This window comes from Opisthocomus hoazin, chromosome 5, assembly GCF_030867145.1.
Source record: "Opisthocomus hoazin isolate bOpiHoa1 chromosome 5, bOpiHoa1.hap1, whole genome shotgun sequence".
In the NCBI taxonomy this organism is placed as follows: Eukaryota; Metazoa; Chordata; class Aves; order Opisthocomiformes; family Opisthocomidae; genus Opisthocomus; species Opisthocomus hoazin.
Genome location: NC_134418.1, coordinates 66,885,277 through 66,908,332, shown reverse-complemented (window position 1 = coordinate 66,908,332; position 23,056 = coordinate 66,885,277).

The following is a 23,056-nucleotide window of genomic DNA, read 5'->3' as shown; positions in this document are numbered from 1 at the left end:
ATTTAACCAACAAGAACTTTAGCAAAAAACTTGACAGTGCAAGCTAAGTTTGGGAAATTGTTTTAAAAATTACTGCTAAAAATCACAGTCCTAAAGTACAAGCACCAAATGGAATTATTTACCATGCTGCAGATCACGACTGATCCTCTAATGCTATGCTTTGTATTAGAAAGACATTTTATCTTACAAAGACTTGAATATTTCAAGTGTTTCTTGATTTTCTTTTTGCAGAAACTAAATATAATAGAAAAATAATCACATCAACACCAGTCTCCCATGGTTTAGAAACTGTGCAGTAAATACTGATAACAATTAGCAAATCAATGTTTTTATTTGTTTTACATGATAATGCCCACAATAAAACATGCCAGTTTGGGAATGTTGTTCAGAAAAACACTTGAGGGAGGAATCCTGCCAATGATAGCTATATCAACAAACAGCAACAATAACACACATGCTTTTATATAATTAGGATAATTGGCTTTATATCTTAAAGCACAGGTTTGTTCTTATGGATTAATTGACAGGGTAAACATTTGTGTTACCTTAAATTACTCAACCCTTGTTAATCTGAATGCATCTTCTCAGTCTTCAGCAAATATGTAAACATCCACCACAACCTCACTGAAGCAGCTGCTACATTGAGCCTTTGATGATCTCGAAGTACTGTTCCTTCCTGCTTCTGCTCTCCTACAGCTCCTCCATCCAGCTTCATGGCGTACTCTACCGCCCTCCTGCCTCTTTCTAATGCGGCGATCCACTGCTTGGCCTTCTGCTTCTGTTTTGCTTCCTGCCTGCTGATGCAGTGATTCACCACCCTGGTCTAATCTCTGATTTGCAAGTGTGCTAGACAGCCCACAGTCCAGGAGATGAGACAGTGAAAAGGACTGCCAGGTGAAATTAAATCAACTAGGAATTTATCCATCTTTAGAAAACAGTGTAAAATCTCTTCATCTCTGTCACCCCAAAGAGTTTTTATGGCAAGAGTTCCTCCTTGTATGTGCCCTCTTACCTCCCTTTGAAAAAAAACCTGTAAAAATAAATACAAGCAAAATAGTGAAATCAATAAACTTACCAGAAAAAGGGTACCACCTGACTTCAAGCAGAAATGGACACTCCAAGAAAGAAGAGAAACTCATTAAGCCCATTAGGAACTTTGTAATTACAAGTGATTTTACACAGAAGGTGCCCCCACAGTATGACATCACAAGATCCAAAGAAAGGACAGGTAGAGAGAGGGAGATGCATGGACATGAAATTTTTAAAGCAGAACCAAGAGAGCTGGCAGACAGAAAAAAAAATATCAAAGCTTTCTGTAAATATTCTGGGCCTGATATAGGTATCAGTGCAATTCAGTCTTATTCCTTTGAATTTAGTGGAGCTATATTATTTACCACAGCTTAGTGTAAGCCCATCTGCCCCTTTTGCTGTAATTGCATGGATGAGAAAAGAATAAGGGGGCTATTTACTGATAAAATTAGACTAGCCATATTCTTTAGGAAAAGACATATGGGATAATATATGTGCCATTTCCCTGCGTGGCTCTATGTTCAACCTTTCTTTGGCTAGCAAGTGGCATGTCAGTCTTTGCGAAGATGCTTGTGCCAGTGTATGATGTTGTAATAAGATTTTACCACAGAAAAAAGAAAGGCTAATTAGCATCTTTTTGACATTTCTGGCCTGCACACATGTACAAACCAATTTTGACAAAACATTGTACTTTTGGATCAAAACATCTCTAGGCTTTACTAATAAAAGACTTCAAGAGTACCCACACTCTGTTTTCATTCCTACCCCATTACTTATGCTCTATTTTTTCATTCTTATTAAGCATTAGGCTGTGACAAGAAGGTACAGCATCCAACAGAGCTTGGTTTTGTTCCCTTTCAAAATTTATATTTGGAGCTTTCTTAAGAAGAGGGAATTGATTTTACTTGTTAGTTTTGTAATTTTGACTGAAGCTGGGGTGACTTTATGATCCTCAGCACCCGCATGCACATCTCTTGTTACGCATCATTACACTTAAGTGACAGAAGCCCCATTAAAATTCAATCATTTGGAGTTCCTCTTCTCCACGCTCAAACTACTACCTGTATATATGCTCTCCTCCTCCCACAGCGAGATAAAGAGGCTTAATCTTCTCCTGGGCTTGGCATGATCTTCTTTTATCACCTTATCTGTGTTCCACGTAATGAAAGTGACATCACAGAGTGGCTCTTTCCTTCTTCCCACATTGTTTTCAAATTAATTAATGTCCTAAGTTTAGAATGTTTAGAAGGATTTTAATTTTTACTTGGCAATTATAGTTTGCATACATCATTTTTATCTTTTTCTTCTGTTGTATATTTTTAGATCAGTGACCTTTTGGATGTATGATTCATGCTGATTTAATTTTTTCCAGCTGGTACATTTTCACTTAAGCTGACACAAACCTGGTGAAACTGATACTTTTGCAATTAAACCAGCCATTACACACCTGTGCTCTCAATTTTTTTACTGGTAATAAATAGATTTTCTTTTCTTTCATTCTCTAGTTGTTCCCAACATGTCTGTAATAACCTTTCATGAAAAAAATAATGTAAATAAAAAGCCCGAGCACCTGTACACTAATGCCACCTGTCACAAACCAGGAGCTATTCCAAATCAGATAACACTAATTTATTGCAGAACTATTAAAAGTCAGGCATATCTTCTACTTATTAATCATAGAATCATAGAATAGTTTGAGTTAGGAGGGACCTTTAAAGGTTATATAGTGCAACACCTCTGCAATGAGCAGGGACATCTCCAACTAGATCAGGTTGCTCAGAACCCTGTCCAACCTGATGAATTTTTCCAGGGTTGGGGGGTCTACCACCTCTCTGGGCACCTTGATCCAGTGTTTCACCACCCTCACTGCAAAATATTTCTTCCTTATATCCAGTCTAAATCTACCCTCTTTTAGTTTAAAGCTATTGCCCCTTGTCCTATCACAAGAGGCCCTGCTAAAAAGCCTGTCCCCATCTTTCTTAGAAGCCCCCTTTAAGTACTGGAAGGCTGCTATAAGGTGTCCCTGGAGCCTTCTCTTCTCCAGGCTGAACAACCCCAACTCTCTCAGCCTTTCCTCGTAGGAGAGGTGTGTCGCCTTCGTTGGCGTGGCGACCTGGTTCAGGGACGGCTCGGCGACCCACCCCTCGGCCGCTCGGGTCATCAGCACGCAGACACCAATGTGGTGGACGGCAAATGGCGTTTATTGATAAATAACACAGCGTTATATAGCCTAGGTTTACAGCATCATTTCCGTCTGCTTACTTCACGGGTTAAACGCTATTGCCTATTAGGAGAGGGGGGGGGACACTACCTTTCCGTACAGCGCGACATCTTCAGACCGCCAAGCCTTAACTACCCACATTTCCCCCCTCCTTATGCTTAACTAAATAGGCTAATATGAAATATAAAGTTGTAATACTTAACTTAACTTAACTTAGTATTTAACTTAAGACTTAAAATTAAATATTATGTTAGACTTAACCTTAATTAATCTTAACTATAACTTAAAAATATAAATATTAAGATCTTACGATAACAAATATAAGGCGCCTTGAACAAATGCATTTGTAAATTAGCTAAAATATAATCTGAAATATATATAATATAATCTTAAAATATAATCTTAAAGTCTTAAAAATTCTATCGATATTCTTATTTTATATTTATTCTATATCTTACATTATATTTATAGTTTTAAAAAGTGTATGCTATAAACCTGAAAAAGTATAAGGCACAGTAAACAGGTAAAAGTTGAGGTAACTTTTAGGATAACACTGGGTAGGTACGTTTCTAAAGCAGCTGACGGTGTTCTATGAACATAATGTTAACTTTCTCTAGCTGACTCTTGACGAACGACACGATTCCATTCAGTATACAGGGTCCAAAAATTAGTGCTATTACAATCATCGCGATTGGTCCTATCAAGGTGGATAGCAGGGTGGTTAACCATGGGATTAAACACTGCCAGAGATATGCCTGGAGTAAGGCCTGTTTTTGGAACAGATCCATTGAGCTCCTTTAGAGGGAATAGCCCATTTTTCTTTGGTTTTTCCCACTGTGGACGAGACAGAACTACAGAGCTTCCGTTTTTGTCCCCACACATTGCCTATACAGGTCCCAGATCCAGAAACATATTGCATGGTTATCCTCCTTTTCTTCTCTCCCCAAGAACACTGAAGTGGTACGGATCGGGTGTCTAGGCTATATGTTGTGTTTACCCCTATAGCCTCATAAAAAGGGGGTTTCACATCATAGCACAACCAACAGTGTGCAGTTAGTTTTGGGTTGGTTTGATTCAAGGTGTCATAGGTAGCTCGCATTAGTTTCCATAAGGGAGGTTCCCTCGTCGCATCGAGGGAGGATATTACATCACTTTGGGTGGTCTCCAGGGGGCTAGCAGTTATCTGTGGTCCACTAACAATTGGATTGGGGCCAACTCCATGAGGAGGGTTTTTTATTATTTCCTCCTTCCTTATATGTATCAATCCACCTCGATCTTGTCCTGGTTCCCAATACCTAATTCCCCAAGTTCTTCCTGTTACCCATCTTGAGTCTTCAGGATGAATTACTTGGAGGATTATAGCGTCACAATTACTGTACCCTACAGATCCTCCAGACCAATCAAGTCGTGGATGTTTGCAACCTAGTGGTCCCCATGTTGTTGTTAAATATTTGTCTGGGATTGGGGGTGTCCAAGCGGAAGCGATAGTGACACAGTCCCAATATGCGCAATAATATTGATTAGGAGAATTACAATATCCCTTTCCTGGGTTAGATTGTGGACATAAGTAATAGGGCTGATGGTTTAGGCAGGGCTGTATGGGTGCTAATTCACACAGGTGAGCAGCAAATCTAGGAGGTCCTGCTGTTATGACTTCCCTTACTACTCGACCATTTACAAGGTTCCGTAGGACCCACCTATATGGCTGATGGTGATGGTAACTTGATTCTGCTCGTCCTATAGTGACAAGCTCCAAGATTAGGATCACACAAAGGCATCGTAGCCCCCCTTTGTGGATGCTATTCTGCCGTTGTCTGGATTCTGTCCGTGAGGAGGTTTCAGGCTCGGACAGGACGTTTGCCGACTTGTCGTCTTCTTTTGTCGTCAGGGTGTGCGGGTTATGGGGGTGTCCGATGATCCGGTCCTGTGGACAAAAACTCACAGTTTTCATTAGTTTTATTCTGGCTAGTATGGTGCAAACAGCCACCTGGATCGGGGTTAGATGTTCTTCCTTCGCGACATGCTTAATCATGTCCTCCTCTACTACGTTTAAATCAGTTGCGAGCCACTCGTCCCCGCTGGTGTTCGAATCGGAGTCGGAACTCAACTGACTGGTTACTTCCGGTCTCCAGTACCTTTTTGCCGAGCTCCGGCCCCCTCCCCTATGGGCGGGCCGCTCCTGCCCCCCGGGCCCGCCCCGCGCTCCGCTCGGCGGGGTGCCCACCCCACAGGCGCACCTTTTGAAATGCACGCTCTGGTTGGCTCTCTGCCCCCCGCTCGCCCCCCTGTTCTCTTCCACCTCCCGCTTGATAACTTGTGTGCTTGATAACTTTAGCGCTTCCTCCCTGTTATCACCAAAGGAATTTTCATCCCGCCTTTCCCCTTTGGGCTCGGCACCATCTTAGGGCGCATAGGGCGGTGGTGTAGCCCAGACTTCCTCAGACCCGTTTTTTTCCGCGGCGCTCCTAGCCTCCTCAGCTAACCCCCCCCAGAAGGATTTAGCCTGTTTCTCTCCCTCCGTAAGCGGGTCGGGGTCCGGGAGTTGAGGGGATGTATCGCCCTCTTGCTGATCTTTAGGCTCAGCAGAGCCGTTATCGTCTGGGGGGTGCAAAGTCTGTGTAGCTGCCCCGATTCCCAATTTTGGGGTAGCAAACAAACAGCTCCCTGCCGCCTTCCAGGTCTCCTGCTCTTGTCTAGCTTTCTGCAGGGCCTGTACGACTTTCCCCCACGACTTAAGGTTTTTCCCACAACCCGAGGACATCATCTCCTCGGCTAACGCTTTAGTGCACTTATCCCACACCTCAGGGTGGAAAATATCCACCGGCTGGTCAATGACCCCGATATGCAAAAGTCTCGCAACTGCGAGCATAAAATCTTTGGGCTTACAATCAATCCCCCAATGCTTATGTAATTGCGATACGACCTTCACAAGGGATTCCATCCTCCTTGCTAGTCCGGGAGCGTCCTCCCCGCCGGGCTGGTCCTGCCGCTCCGGCCGCCGTTCACCCGATTCCAGGCGAGTCTTTCCCGGGTTTCGGCACCACTTGTCGCCTTCGTTGGCGTGGCGACCTGGTTCAGGGACGGCTCGGCGACCCACCCCTCGGCCGCTCGGGTCATCAGCACGCAGACACCAATGTGGTGGACGGCAAATGGCGTTTATTGATAAATAACACAGCGTTATATAGCCTAGGTTTACAGCATCATTTCCGTCTGCTTACTTCACGGGTTAAACGCTATTGGCTATTAGGAGAGGGGGGGGGACACTACCTTTCCGTACAGCGCGACATCTTCAGACCGCCAAGCCTTAACTACCCACAGAGGTGTTCCAGCCCTCTGATAATTTTTGTGGCCTTCCCCTGGACGTGTCCATGTATTTCCTGTGCCGAGGGCTCCAGAGCTGGACTCTGGACTCCAGATGAGGTCTCATCAAAGCAGAGTAGGGGGCAGAATCACCTCCCTTGGCCTACTGGCCACGCTTGTCTTGATGCAGCCAAGGGTACAGTTGGCCTTCTGGCCTGCGAGCACACATTGCTGGTTCATGTGCTCTCAATCACATCATCCCTCAACCTGTATTGATACCGGGGATTGCCCCAGCCCAGGTGCAGGACCCCGCTCTTGGCCTTGTTGAACCTCATGAGGTTCACACTCACTTCTCGAGCTTGTCCAGGTCCGTCTGGATGGAATCCTGTCACTCCAGCGTGTCGACTGCACCACTCAGCTTGGTGTTGTCTGCCAACTTGCTGAGGGTGCACTCAATCCCACTGTCTAAGTCATTGATGAAGATGCTAAACAGTACTGGTCCCAGTATGGACCCCTGAGGGACACCACTTGTCACTGATCTCCATTTGGACATCGAGCTGTTGACCACTACCCCTCTGGATGCAACCATTCAGCCAATTCCTCATCCACCAAACAGTCCACCCATCAAAACCATATTACTCCAATTTAGAGAGAATGATGTTGTGAGGGACCATGTCAAAGGCCTTACAGAAGTCCAGACAGATGACATCCATTGCTCTTCCCTTGTCCACTGACGTAGTCACTCCATCATGGAAGGCCACGAGATTGGTCAGGCAGGACTCGCCCTTGGTGAAGCCATGTGGGCTGTCTTGAATCACCTCACTGTCCTTCATGCGCCTTCGCACAGCTTCTAGTAGGATCTGTTCCATGATCTTCCCAGGCACACGGGTGAGGCTGACAGGTCAGTAGTTCCTAGGGTCCTCTTTTCTACCCTTTTTAAAAATGGGCGTGTTTCCCTTTTTCCAGTCACCAGGGACTTCACGTGACTGCCATGACTTTTCAAGTATCACAGAGAGTGACTTGGCAACTACATCAGCCAATTTCCTCAGGACTCTCGGATGCATCTCATCAGGTCCCATAGACTTCTGTATGTTCAGCTTCTTCAAGAGGTCATGATGCAAGTAACTAAGTAGATTAAACATTTTGTGCATCCATCAGACTGAAATAAGCTCTGTAAAATGATTATGTGATTTCCTGGGTTGTAATCTACACACATGTGGTTCTTAGACCCACTCTCAAGAATATTAACAAGCATGCCCATCAGCAGCTGAGCATTCAAAAAAATAAAGATCATAGCATGTTATTTGTCCACCGAGGAGCGGACCTAAGCTTTTAATGTGTTTCATTCACAGAGGCTATATAGTGTAGGAGCAAAGAGCACTTCCGTGCTTGCACAATTAGGCATGTGTCCTTTCTGCATTCTTATTTTGTCATGAGAAAAATGTTGCCACCAGCCCTGGTCCCCTCCCTGAAATTCTCCTCTTCCCCTACAAAACCCACACAGGCACGTAGACTCACTCACAGTTTGAGAATTTGTTTCACCCTTAACCTTTGGAGGATGGACAAGCTTCCTTCCACATTACTTCTATGCTCAGAAAGACACTATCTACCCCTACATTTTCTGCATAAGAAGGAGAATTACAAATAGTATCCTGAAAAAAAACAGAGAAAGAAACAAAACTGTAACAGGACTTTGAAAATTAAGGCCTTGGGAAAAATACATGGGGCCTCTTGGTTTAAGTACAAAGTCAACATCAAATTTCACAATCATATTATGTATAAAACATTAGGGCAGAAAAGCAGATGAGAAAGTTTTTAAACTTTGACCCTCATTGCTGCCTTAGCATAATCTGCAGCAAGTAGCAAAATCCATAAGGAAGCGGCAAGCCAAGGTACCAGTCAAAAAAGGCACAGATATTGTTGACATACACAGATCTCGGAAACCGGCACTGAAATGTGCTTTAAAGTTTGCAATTATATTAACAGTATTCTATATACTGGACTCTTTTCTTAAATGTTCTCTGAGGTGAGTGCAATGTTCTTAATGATTTCGTGTTTCCCATACACTATTGTTATCTGACATACTTAGGTTTGTCTGTTACTTATTCTATGTGATCCATAAACCCAACGAGAAGATTGAAGTACAGACAACCATTGCAGCCATTACATAAATTGTGTATCTTTTTGGAGGACAATGGTATTAAATAGTTTTACTACAAAGAGTTCTAGATGTGGAGTTCACAGAAGTGAGTCTAAATGCACAAAGCAATGCTGATATTATTTTCTGTGAAACGCTATTCGGAGTGCTTAAAGAGCTGGTTATATAAATCAAAATGTAATCAGGACATAGCCTGTAAATGCAAACGAAGAGATCAGCTGGACATTACTTGGGAAGACGCTATTGTTTGTTGTCAGTAGGTGAGATGTTTCTGAAAACGTCACACAGTCACTCATATTTTATATGTATAATGAGGATAATGTTAATTCTGGAAGTATTTAATTACTTGTTAATACCCAACTTCCACCATTAGCTACTGTACCAGAGAAAATATGGGTGCATTCTTTTGGGGAGCAGAATCTGTCCCCTGTTATTTGAGTGACCACTCACATGCTATGAATAGTGAGCAGCTGATATGAACAGTTTGCTAATTATCTACAACCTGAATTCTTCTGAAAAAAAAATATTCAACAAATACTTATGGACAATGGTTACACATGTAGAAAACAGAATTCGTTTGCATATATTTATATACGCAAAAGACCTACAGTTTCAAAAAGCTGTTGGGCCAGATTCCCTTGTCGTTCTTGCTTATGTCAGCATTCAGTTCTTCCACGGATTTTCTGCTCACATCTGTGGGATCACCTTCAAAGTGAACATATAACAAAAACAGCCTTCATCTTCAGAGGAACAAAAGAGTGACTGGAGAAAGAGGAGCCATCTTTTGTTGTAGTAACAATACTTGCTTCTGACTCTGACTTTGACCTCACACTTCTCTGCATCATGAAAAGCCTTAATGCAGTCAATGTCATCCGATTAATGCCAAATCAAAAGAGAGAGTATAATACAATAATTTTAGAAGGGACCTCTGGAGGTCATGTAGTCTAAACACTTGCTTGGAACAGGATCCAACTGTCCTGTTAGGCCAGGTTGATGTTAGATCACGTCAAAATAGAAATTCACTTGGTGACCACAATCATGATTGTTCTCTGATACTTTAATGCTATACAAAACACCATTTAAAGCACAGAAGAGTGCTTATTTGAATGATTTTGTTTTGCTTTTATCACCTTTGTCGAAAGTGATTAATCATCGGCCCTGCTCATAGAGGAGACATGATAGTTAATCTTGGTTCTCAATTTTAACACTTAAAAACCCCACCAAAAACAAGAAAAGGGCTAAAAGCTTACAGTAAATATTAGTCTAATGCCTTGGAGTCTTAACACCGAGCTTTCAGGCTCCATGTTCTTCAAAAATCCTGGAGACTTACAAGTGTTTCAGGAGTAAAATGAAACTAAAATGTAGGAGTAGAATGAAAATAAAAACAAACAGAGAACTTCACTGTGCAAATGTAGCATCATAATAGTAGTAGCAGCCTGACACTGATGCTGATTAGAGCTAGATTTGTTGTATAACTTATAAGAAAGATGGAACTCTAGAGATCAGTGAACTACAGTAAAACACATCAGCTAATAAAGAAGTGATCAAAACATTCGTATAAATAACCCAGAATGATTGTTGGTGAAACAGCTAACATGAAAAGCTTTCTGATGTAACTTTTTTAAGATGGTAATAGACATCAGATACTTTATATTTGCACTGATATTCTCAGTTTATACGTATTTTATTAACTGAAAGAACTGACGCTTTGCGAATTACAACAGAAACTACTTTAATTTCATAAATCAGAATCTCTGCCAGAAAACTAAGCTGGAGACTGAATTCTGCTGAGCTAGATCATTCCAAATTAATTAATCATTAGCCCTACAATTAATGATTCTAATTAACAGATTAGGCCACAAAGGGATTACTGCCTTACCAGCTGCTTACGCGATCGTTTGCTGCGCACTGGGGAAACGGGCTCTGCAGGGCTGCTGCAGATCCCCAGCGCAGACGGACAGGAGGAGGTGAAAGAGTCTGAGTGAAAGGGAGCATTTTCCTCCCAGCGGTCCCTCAGAGGAAGGGTGCTAACTCATCGGAGAGGCACAGTCCCGCAGCTCAGCTTCCCCGGGGCAGCTGGAAGGCAGGAATAGTCTTCCCAGGCTGCTCTGATTGCTATCGTTTAATTGCAGACCTATCAGTAACAGTCTGGGCGATCATTTTGGGCAGTGACAGCATTTACTGCTTCAAAAAGAACTTGGGGTGAGATGACAAGCTGCTTGTTTGCATGAAGTTTCAAAAGGTGTTTCCAGAATTAAAGAGAGAGCAAAGTTTAGTCATGCATCTGTAAACCTTTGGTGTTCAGAGTACACAAAATGTTTGCATGTTTACAGCGTGCTAAAAAGATATGATAATGGTAGAAGAGTTTCCAGGGGACAAAAATAAAATATCAGCATTTGTCGCTACTGTGATTTAGTGATTTGCTTCTGATCGGGGTTTAGAAATGCTCAGTGAGGATCTCACAGCCATTAGAGCTTCAGCTCCCTGCATTCCATGTGAGATGGTTTAGATGCTATTAGTCTTGGATTAAAGCAAAATACTTAAGGACAGATGAGAACTGAGGAAGAGAAATATGCAATTTCCTGTATTTGGAGTAAACAGAGGACTTTATGTCCAGAAATGTTTTTGATTCTCATGTTCATATGCAATCTTACATTGTGGTTCTGTTTGTGGTCACATTAAAATAAAATCCCTTTGTAGGAAAAGTTTCAAACAGATTTGAAAAAGAAAGGTGTGGATTTTTCTGTCCTGAGTTTTCAGTCCTATCTGGGGTCTCTGCCTTCTGTTCGCAAATGGTTTGCTGGAGAGCTTGTTGAAATTCAGCTATGCATTTTTAATATTGAAATAGTAAAATTACTTCCTGAGGTAGCAGAAAATTAATGGAAAATGCGCCTAAATCATAGTGGGTTTCATATTAATTTCAAGGACTGTGGGTGGTCAGCAAGAAGTGTTCCTGCTCTCCTAAACCTTGCATCGCAGCTTCCTCCACTCTCAGTACAACGGACTCTGTGTACAGAGTAACATTCTAAAGACCAGTGAGGGGGTGTAGGGCAAGAGTCACTCCACAGATCATTGGAAGAAGAATCCACTGAGGGCTATTCAATATAAGTACAGAGCCATCACCCATAACTCAAGAACCTTCTGAGCTACACAGAGTTATAAGGTGAGAAAACTTTCTGAGAAAATACCACTAAATGCTTGCTGTGTTCTTTTGGTGCTATTGGTGACCAAGAAAGGTTATTGAAGTAAATGGACCTTTGATACAATCTGATATTCATACAATTTTATTACCTCAACTGCACTAAATGACATGGACAGTGGTGAAGAGTGTGCAACTAGTGAACTAATAGAATTACAAGAGTACGTGGATCACAGCTGAAGTCTGTTGTGCCTTACCATGCACACAAGTCCACTGTAAAGACCAAAAACTGAAAATCTGCCCAATATTCAGTTTTTCCAGTATAAATAGATTGGAATGAAACAAAACTCATATTGTTAAAGGGACAGAACAAGTGGTTCAATTTCTCACATTCCAAATCCAGAATGCTTGTAAGGATGTTTTTAAAGTCTGTTGTGTTTATTCCTTCCAAGCCCAGCACGTATGTCTCCAGGAAGACATTCTGGAGAGAAATACAGCTTATAAATATACTGCACGGTGATCACCTTGTGTGACAGGTGGACAGACAGTCAATTACCAGAAGTGTTTACCTTTGAGATTTGAGAAGAGGTTTTTTTGTGTTTCATTGATGGAAGAGCTGTAAAGAGTGTTGAGGGATTTGAGTTTTGAAACAAAAGGCAGCAGCATCTAGTCCAAATGTCTCTGATTAATTCTACGAAGGCATGACCTCTTTAACCTCTCTCTGAAGTTCAGTTTCCAGAGGAAAAGCAAAGCTCATGGCAAAATCTTCATGAGAAACAAGGATATGGCCAGCTGAAAGACCTAAAACACCACGTGGAAGAACAAGGCAACAGTGGAAAGAGCTGTTTGTGATGGCAAATGCTCTGTTCTTAGGTTCACACGGTCTAACGCAACACAGTCTGACACCCTGGGCTGAAGGAGCAGATGCCTAAACTTGCCAGTTTAATGCAGGTAGAGTTCCTGGACATCAGCTGCACTTTGTCTTCTGGGGGGAACTGCAGTTCTGACCTACAGTTCCTATTTAAAACAGAAAACATTGAAGCAATCAGGACTTGCATAAACATGGATTCTCTATGGACCACAGCCAATTACCAGTAAAGTGACAGTCAGCAGAGAGGATGCACCTGTCCGTATCTCCCTGTATTGCAGATTATTTGAAAAATTGATGAAAAGATCGCTCCATTTTGTTTTAAGTGCTCACCACTTCCAAAACATCATTTTCTTTAGAAAGCCTTTGCTAAATCTCACAGAAAAATGACAAAACACTGTTCAGTGCTTAGAGGTTTCTGCCAGTAACTGGGATCTCTGCTTTCCGGGAATAACTTTTGGAAACACTCTCTTGTCACGGTTAATGAACAAAGGAATGTTTCTTTGGACCCTGGGTATGTTTTTATAGCAGCTGCACAATACTAAGTGGACCCTTTCACATGCAGGCCCAAGGTTTTACAGTTAGGTTCCTTTCTTAATCTGATTACCAGCTCTTACCTATAAAACAAAAGTATTAGATTTTATTCAAAGACTTCATCCTGGGTGTTGGCAGAATGTTTACCTAATCATTTGCCATAGAATTAAGGATAGAATCCATATAATTTAAACTTGATTCTCCTCAGCCTATGACAGCATTTATGTCTGCCAAAAATTGGAATCTTAGAAGTGTGTACATTCCACCAGCCCTCCTTAATCAGATGTGCATTTTGTCATCGCCTCAGTATAACTTTAGAGACTACAGGCATCACAAGAACCTTCAGCACATCATTATATCTTTTCTCACTCCATTAAAAGAAAGGAGAAAGAATCTGGTTATCTGAAACCTGTTTTCTAAGTACAGATCTCTACCCTTCAAAAATATGTTCTAGCATTTTTAACTAAGCGAGAGTTACAAAGTAATAAAGAGTATAGGAGAAAAACTAAATTGAAAGGGATTTAAGTACTACATCCAAGTTGAAAACACTTGGATGATTCCCCTTGGAACATGTTATGTTTTGTCCCATGTGAAAGGAAGCCAAAGATAATTATAGAACATAGTACTGGGAAGCAAATAAATCAAGATCTGCACTGCTGAATTCTCACATCTGCAAATTAACAACTATGGGTCTGTTAGCGTAGCCTCGTCTGATACAACAAAACAATACCAAATGTAAATATAGATGCCTATCTTAGGATAAGAAGATGTAATCCAAAAGGAAATGTCCACTTCACAAGAATTCATAGCCATGGGCTAAATCACCAGACATAGAAGAGTGCATTAGAAGGAGAGCATTAGCTCGGTGTATAACATTTTGCAAAAGCCCACTCACAACATCTGTGTAAAACCTGTGTACACAGCATATCATTTCAGCACTGTAAACATAATCTCAAATACTGAGGCTTACATATTATTATATGCTGTATATTACACATGTAGTATAATTGCATTCAGTAGTCCATATACATAGGGATCATCCAAAAAGTAATATAGAAATATATCACAGAATCACAGAATCACTTGTTTATGTGTGTGTGTGAGAGAGAGAGAAACAAAGACAGAGGGAAAAACATGCAAATATTCTTCCAAACAGAAACTTCCCCAGAAAACAGCACTAAAATTGCTATGTAACTGAAACTTGCACACCCAAGAACCTGCAGCATAGGAATGGTGCAGTCACCTCCGTCTGGGCAAGCCAGGTTGATTAGCAGACTCTTTGAACATTCAGATTGAAAGCTTAGTTCAAGTAATCACATTGCCACTAGCTTGCATGGTTCATCCACTTGGAAAAATTGGTGTCAAACTAAATTTTTTTCTGTTTGCCAGCAGTAAGCATTTTCAGGCAGCAATGGAAAAACACTACAACATCAACAAACATCCAAATCTGTGTGGACACTGTTTCTGAGGCTCAGTACTGTACTATGCAGTACATATATTAATATTCATTGCAGGACTCCACTGTAAGGCTCATTTTCCCTAATAGAAAAGGCAGGTTATATTTACTTGCTGCTAATTCCTTTGGCTGTTAGTAAGAATCATTCATTAATGGCAACATCCCACTTTGAACACTTGAAATCCTCTATAATGTCACCAGCACTGTTACTACGGGGAGGGAAAGGCACCACATGAAAATAAAATTGGGACAGTTGCTTTTTCTCACCCCACTTTGAAGAGCTATATTACATATAACTTATAATTATATTACATATAATTCTAACTCTCCCTATTTTGTTCTTCAGCTTTGTTTCTGGCTACTTGACTATTACCTCTCAAGAGTAAGCAGGGTGGCATCATAGCCCTGAGGGATGGTTCGCATTACAAGACATTGCAGAATTACTCCAGCTTTTTTCAAACTAATGCATTTAGCCCCAAGCCAAAAGAACAAAACACAACCATCCCACCTCACCACTCACAATCTTACTCAGGTGCTTCACTTCATTGATTTAAACATCTAAATACCTTTCTGGATTTTTTCCTACATGTTGCATTTGACTGCAGCACAGAATAGCTTTCTCTAGCCAGTGTAGCTTCTGTTATAGCAGAGGTCAGCCACTAAATACATATGCAGAGTTATCAACAGGATTTGTACAACATGTAAGGCACCCTCTGCAGTCCTGATTTCATCAGTCTTTTTATCCGTATAAGGCAAGATTAAAGCTAGCTAAGATAGCTAGCAGGGGAGGCGCAGAATTGTGTCAGGGCACCACTTCACCCGGGAATGCCTTTCTGCGGTCACTTAACAACGTTGCCGTGCTAAATCCAGACCCAGCTGAAGCCATTCGTTACACAGCGCTAAACCACAGATAAATACCGGAAGAGCGTGTTCTCACTGAGATTAACACAGAGGTAAAGAATTAGAAAAACCCTCAACATTGCCCAAGCTTGCCCCTTCACAGATCATCACAGTCCTGCTTCTAAAGCCAGTAGTGCAGAACTAGGCCACCACTGAACGCTTTAAATATGTCACATGCATGGATTACCATATATGAAAGCCACTGCCTTTTATTGCACTGAATCCAGTTTGCTTAGTCGTGTATAATGGCCATCGTAATGCTCGGGATTTTCCTCTTTCCTTGAACGAGCTAGATGCTGACTGGATTGCATGAAAAAGAGGAAAAAAATAGAACTTTTATAAGGGCCTTCTTTCAGCAGCTGGCCACACAAATTAGAACACGAAGTTAGAAGGAAACAGATCGGATTTGGTAGATCCCCGCTGATTTCCAGGGATCCCTTAGTGACTTTGGAGAGAAAATGAGAAACAAAAAGTAGATAGTACTAAAGAAAATCCCCCTAGATCTGTACTAGGTGCTCCTGTGCAGTAAGGCATCAGCATCCGTCAGCGCCGCCGCGGCTCAGCGACAGCGTGAAGTGAACTGTGCTTCTCATCAGCTGTGCCTGAGTTGCGGGGTGTTTCCCTAGATGATTTGGAAATACAGTTGGCATATTTTATTTGAATTATTAGGTAAATAACTGTGTGTTTGGAAAAAAACAAACAGAAGAAGCCTAAGAGAAATACAGGCAACAATCTTGTCTAATAAAAACATGGCAAAATCCCTTCAGCAGTTTACTGCAATGCAAAAGTGTCTCTCACATCATTAACAAAAAGAGTTTTTATGAAACATTTCAACTTTGAAGCACTGAATAAAAAGATCAGCATGCAATCACTATCTTGTCTTGATCTGCTTTCCATTATTCTGCTTCTACAGGAAAAAAAATGTTTTGATACAAGACACAAAGCAGCTCCCAGCTGTATTTTGTCATGAAATGGCTTTCATAACTCACAGATCTACTATCACGAAAAGATTCTCAGCAGCTGGGTAAATACATTCTGTTTTGTTGATGATGCCTGTTAATTTTGCATCTAAGGTTTGCCGACATTATAGAACTATAAAGCTTCAGAAAATACCATTGCCGGGAAGTGCAGTTGCTATACTATGGATAATTCATAGGCAACAGATGAAAAGGATCGTGCTGGTTCCTCCCATGAGGAATTCCAGGATTTGTTTTCAACACAGAGCCCAAAGATTAAGTAGATAGGTAGGCCGTCAGGTGCTTAGATAGTTATTGTAGTATAAATGTGTGTGTATGTATATATGGGCTTACTGCCAGATAGTTTTAAAACCACTTGTTTTAAATAACAAGTTTTAACCTCAGGAAAGAGCAGCTTCAGCATCATCCACTGTCATTTTAAAGATACAGGTACTGAAACTGAGAAGTTTAAAATGGTGAAGAAGACTCACGTTACAAATGGTCTTCCAGATACGGCCTTTAGTTTTAAAATACCATTTTCAAGTTATTAATCTTTGTTTGTGATGCTTCAGTGTGTTGGCTTTGTACCTAGAAATGTTTGCACGCACCTCAGATATTTAGAACATATCTTCATGGCATAACGTATCGCTGGCAAGGGATACCCACGTTACTGCAGAGTGAATTTTCTTCAGAAATGGAACACGCAGCTGTTAGCATGATCCAACAGTACTAAAGCTAAATAACTCTCCTTCCCGCTTCCCCGAACAGCCTGGGTGGACCTATGTGACTGAAAACACAATTTACACCAGCTAATCTGAATCTATGCACACATGACAGCATACTTACAAGAGGCATCATCCCTTTCCTAAAGAGTACACAGGCAAAAATACTCTGACACAAACGATCCGCCACCCCTTTCCACTGCCCTGTGCTGTCTCCTCCCTACCACATCCAGCCCAGCTCCCTTCTGCACGGAGATGTTGCTCTGCTCTCCCTTATTCACCTCCGCACTCCGCAAGAGCCCCTCTCGAAAGGGGCTTGGCACCCTGACACTCTCCCACCCTCGGTGTGCTTCTGGCACACTCATTAGCTTCCATTCGAGATTTTCCTCTGGTAAAACAGGCTGAAAGAGCCCTGGCACAGAGAACCAGTCTTAGGGTGGCTTTAGATAATCCCCTAAACCGATGACTAATGAATTTGAAAAAGAAACAGCAAAGGGAAAGGAAGAGCACTTGAAGCACAGATTTGGGCTGAAGACATTTGCTGTTAAACCGAAGCTAAGTCATCTTAGCAGCTGCAAAATTTCAAATCAGTTACAGGGGCTATAAACTAAGTCACAAGAGGGAAGGAAGGAAACAACGAGAACAAGAAAAGATGAGCTGTTAAGCTTCTTTTGCAAATACAGAATTTGATTTAATGTTCCAGATTACTAACTTGGATTATTTGATTCCAGGTGCTGGGATTCCAAGGCTGAATGAAATGTTCTTTCCACAACCCTTGTAAAGATGACATAAAAGTACACAACATATATTAATAAAAGGGAAACTCAACATAATCCTTTATCCACAAGCAAAATATCATAAAGTAGCGTGGTCTCCATAGGAACCACACAAAATCTGGAGCTTGTATTTTGCAGGTCCCTCCTGCATTACCATTGCAGAGCTCAGCCTGCTGCCCCTGACATGACCAGCGGGCGTGTGTTGGCTAGCCTGGGAAGGCGAAAGGGGTACCCAAGTGTCCTCCCTTAAAACAGCTCACTTTTAAAGGAGCAGCGGAGTACAGTGCATCCGAAACTAAGGAAGCCAGGGTCCAATCTGCAAGGTAACCAGCAATCTACCCATTTATACGCTAAACAGAAAACAGGCAGTGCCCAACTAGATGCTACAATCATCTACGTATTTCCTTGCAAGTGGGTCTGATGTAGTTATCTCTACTATGTTATCATAAATACATATGTTGTCTATAGTGTATGCAGAAAAAATGCTATTCAGCAGCTCCTTTACTAAGAAAAATAGAACCACAAAGGGCAGTTATTTGCAAGTGCTTAAACCTTTTATGAAGCACGGAAATACCATGGAAGTTCTTCAGATCCTTCTGCTTCTTGTGCAGCACGGCCTCTGACGGGTACGAGCTCTCACTACAATGTCTGAATTTTCTTCATTGGTTAAGGGCCTAAGTTAGTGAAAACCAGACATGTTAGAAATCCTCCAGAGTTACAGCACTACAGAATTTTTGCATGCCTCTGTGTCACTAGCACAGCTCCCGAGTCTTATCTCTGCATATACAAAATGGGAGTAAAAATTCCCTCTCTCAGCAGTGCAGCAGGGAAAGCTGGTAACTCCGTTGAAGACGAGGAAGTCCTCAGCTATTGTAGCAGTGAGGTTCTTATGGGTATATTGATAGACAAACCAATACATTCAAAAGTATAAAAAATATTGTCTTATATAGTCAATTATAAATTAAAAAAGAGTAAGCAATACAGTCAGTGTTCTCTCGATAGGCCTTAGTTTCGCTGCACTTACTCTAGTAAAGTAATGATACATCTTCACTTGCTGAAGATACTTGAACCGTAAAGTTCTATCTTCATTAGGATAATGGTAGCAAAACCAGACTTGGCAGTTCTATTTTCCTTCAAATCTTCCTGCCCTAGTGCAGCACTAGAATAGCACTGAAAATTAAAAGGAGACAAGGGAGGAATACAGACATGAAGAGGAGGAGTAGACATTGTTATTGTCAGTGAGAATTAGTCAGTCAATCTTTCTGACCACAAAGCAATTTAATTTGGCCTTTTACTGCATCCATTTGCTCTGATTAATTTTAATGATATCAGACTTCTGGTCCCTCAGGGCCGGAAGGCTGCGGGACATTGTCCAAGTCTTTAACCCGAGGTCCTGTGTCCATCGGCCGCTCTGGTGATCAGGCAGGTGGGAGCAGCCGGAGTCCTGGTGCGGCTCGAAGGTGCAGGTGATAACCTGGCAAGCGTTCTTCCTCCCGCGGTGAAAGGTGCCATAACAATAACGGCCCGAGTCGCTGCTCAGCGCTGAACAGCAGTCGGCTTTTCCTGGCAGCATTAGTACAGCATTAGACACAGAGATGTTTCGACAGGGAGAGGTGTTTAATGAAATTGCGGGTCTGCGAGGTTTCTATTCAAGGTATTTATTCAACCAGAACTCACATCTGCAAGACTTTAAAAGGATTTATCTATATACAAAAGATACCAGTAGCTTGAGTCATTTGCACACAAAAGGACTCCACTTGATGTGGAAAGGTTTGCATTTTCTGACTCCCCTTACAGGAAATCTAATGTCACTAACACACGCAGCTTTGCCTGTTTGGAAAGTTCATCTCCTGTTGCTATGACCAAGCACAACACCGAGGTAGCTGTGTCTCATTCCTGTGTGTTCCAACGCTTTTCCGTAAAACCACATCAGGTACCATTAACAAAAAAAGGCAGCTTAAAAAATAAAGCTTGAAATAACTTCTAAAAAGGAGCCTTCCCCACCCCACCCCCTTTTTTTTTTCTTTTTCTTTTTGGATATCTACCTCCATCTGCTGCTTCTAAGTCTAATGCTTAGGAATACATTAACCAGTCCAGAATACATGTATTCTTCACAAACTGCTATATAAATTAAGTTGTTGGGAATTTATTCATCTTCATCAGACCCTTCTTTTGCCCCAGTTTTGCAGTCTGTTCCTTCAACATCTATGTTTACTCCTCTATATATTAAATTTATCAAATTCAAGTTCCCTAGTAATATGCCTGAGAGCAAGAATCTGCATACCTCCTTATCCAGACAGCATCTTCTTTAACTAATTACAGATGAGGATGAAGACATAAAAGTGAGATGATGAATTTGATGACAACATGGATTTCTACCTGTTTGCTGTGACAGCACATTTTATGCGTATTACTATGTTCAATGCATGAAGAATGCATTATTGCAAACTTAGCGTCTCTCTTCTGTAAACGTGGTAGGAAACCATTGAATATAGTTCCAGTAAAATAAGAAATATTTTGTTTTCATACCATTAGACCTTCTACAGGAACGAATGCTAAAGAAAAAGTGAAGCTAAATTTTAAGCAGATGCTTCAGTCTGACAGCTTGTCTTTCTTGTGGTCCCAGATGTGGTTAAAAACATGGTTATTTTGTAATCTATTGGAAAATAACTCATTTTCTCTAAGTAGTGGGGACCAAGCTGCAGTGGTATCAGAAGAAAAGTGTATTTTTATTCTGAAAAAAGGTTTTGCCACATAAATAAAGTTAACTAATATGTAAATTCAGCCACCTAATTAAAGACTGTATCATAGTACAAATGCAAAAGGAGGGGGGGGCCAAAGACACATTAGCTTCCTCAGTTTTGGTATTTCCTTACTCTTACCTGCTTAGCTGTGCAAACTGGATATTCCTTTAGCCATTGTTTTTGTTTAGAAAAAAAAAAATTGTACGGTCAAGAAATACACCTAAATATGTCAGAATTGACTGAGAGGTACAAAAAGACATTTTTAGAAGGAGCAACACAAGTCCTTCAGCTCTTGCAGGAGCAGCTGTGGAATAATACAGGGATACTGGTAGAGGACTGCCAATATGAATTAAGTTAATTAAGGCGAATTGTCAAATGCTTCCCAGTTAGACTGGCAATGTCACAGAATCACAGAATCACAGAATAACAGAATCACAGAATGGTAGGGGTTGGAAGGGACCTCTGTGGGTCATCTAGTCCAACCCCCCTGCCAAAGCAGGGTCACCTACAGCAGGCTGCACAGGACCTTGTCCAGGAGGATCTTGAATATCTCCAGAGAAGGAGACTCCACCATCTCCCTGGGCAGCCTGTTCCAGTGCTCCGTCAGCCTCAGAGGGAAGAAATTCTTCCTCATGTTCAGACGGAACTTCCTCTGCTTCAGTTTGTGCCCATTGCCCCTGTCCTGTCACTGGGCACCACTGAAAAGAGTCTGGCCCCGTCCTCCTGACACCCACCCTTCAGATATTTATAAGCATTTATTAGGTCCCCTCTCAGCCTTCTCTTCTTCAGGCTGAACAAGCCCATCTCCTTCAGCCTCTCCTCGTAGGAGAGATGTTCCAGTCCCCTCACCATCCTCGTAGCCCTCCGCTGGACTCTCTCCAGTAGCTCCTCATCTTGCTTGAACTGGGGAGCCCAGAACTGGACACAGTACTCCAGATGAGGCCTCACTAGGGCAGAGCAGAGGGGAAGGAGAACCTCCCTCAACCTACTGGCCACACTCCTCCTAATGCACCCCAGGATGCCACTGGCCTTCTTGGCAGCCAGGGCACACTGCTGGCTCATGGTTAACCTGTCATCCACCAGGACACCCAGGTCCCTCTCCACAGAGCTGCTCTCCAGCAGGTCCACCCCAAGCCTGTACTGGTGCATGGGGCTGTTCCTCCCCAGGTGCAGGACCCTGCACTTACCCTTGTTGAACCTCATCAGGTTCCTCTCTGCCCAACTTTCCAGCCTGTCCAGGTCATGCTGAATGGCAGTACATCCAACCCTAAAGGCCTAATGCCGACTGTATTTCTGGTTTTATTTCCAGACAAGCAAAATAAGAGCATTATATTTTGGCATGACAAGTGTAGCTCTGTAAAAATCTGTTACTCTACGTTGTAATAGATTATTTGATATGAACTGGGAGGAAAATGTGAGATTAATTTTTGATGTTTGTGCCTAAAAACATCTGAGAGAGTGACCCACAGGTAGAAGATCTCATTGTTTAAAATCGAAGAAGCTGCTTGACCTGTTGACTATGTCACTGTGTTAAACAGGCTGATGAGGGAAGTGGTGGAGTCACCATCCCTGTAGGTGTTCAAAAAACGTGTGGATACGAGACTTCAGGACACGGTTTAGCAGGCATGGTGGTGATGGGTTGACGGTTGGACTTGATGATCTTAAAGGTGTTTTCCAAACTTAATGAATCTATGATTCCGTGATTTTGTAAACTAATATGTACACAAAATCCAAGAGCCAGATGCATCCCTAGCTAGATGTCTAATTCCCATCACCGACAAGAACAGGAACAGCCGTTTATGAGCTGAGACCCTGGCAACCAACATCAGAAATCACTTTCTACAGGAATGTACATCAGCTTGGGCATTTTGTCATGACGTTAAGTCTCCTTTCAAACACAACTTTCAACTTTGGGAAAGAATGCGAAAGCAAGCAGAATACCCCTTCTCATCGTTAAGGGGTCTTTTGTATTTTGACTTAAGATGACTTACAGTATATGACAGTAGAAGTTTCAATCTGTGTGTCATTTGTTTGGAGGAAATCCTGAACCCAGTCTTCCAAACTCCAGCCACATGAGTAAAATAAACCACTTCTGGAAGTTGTTTACATGCATAAGAGCTAGCCAGGCAAAAAACTCATCACACCTGACAGCTTTCTAATGTAACGTCCTTCTTGCAGATCGGAATTACGTTGCATGTGATGCTTGTTTTATAAAGCTTTTGTTTTAAAGCTTCTGGTCAGGGCAGAGATTAA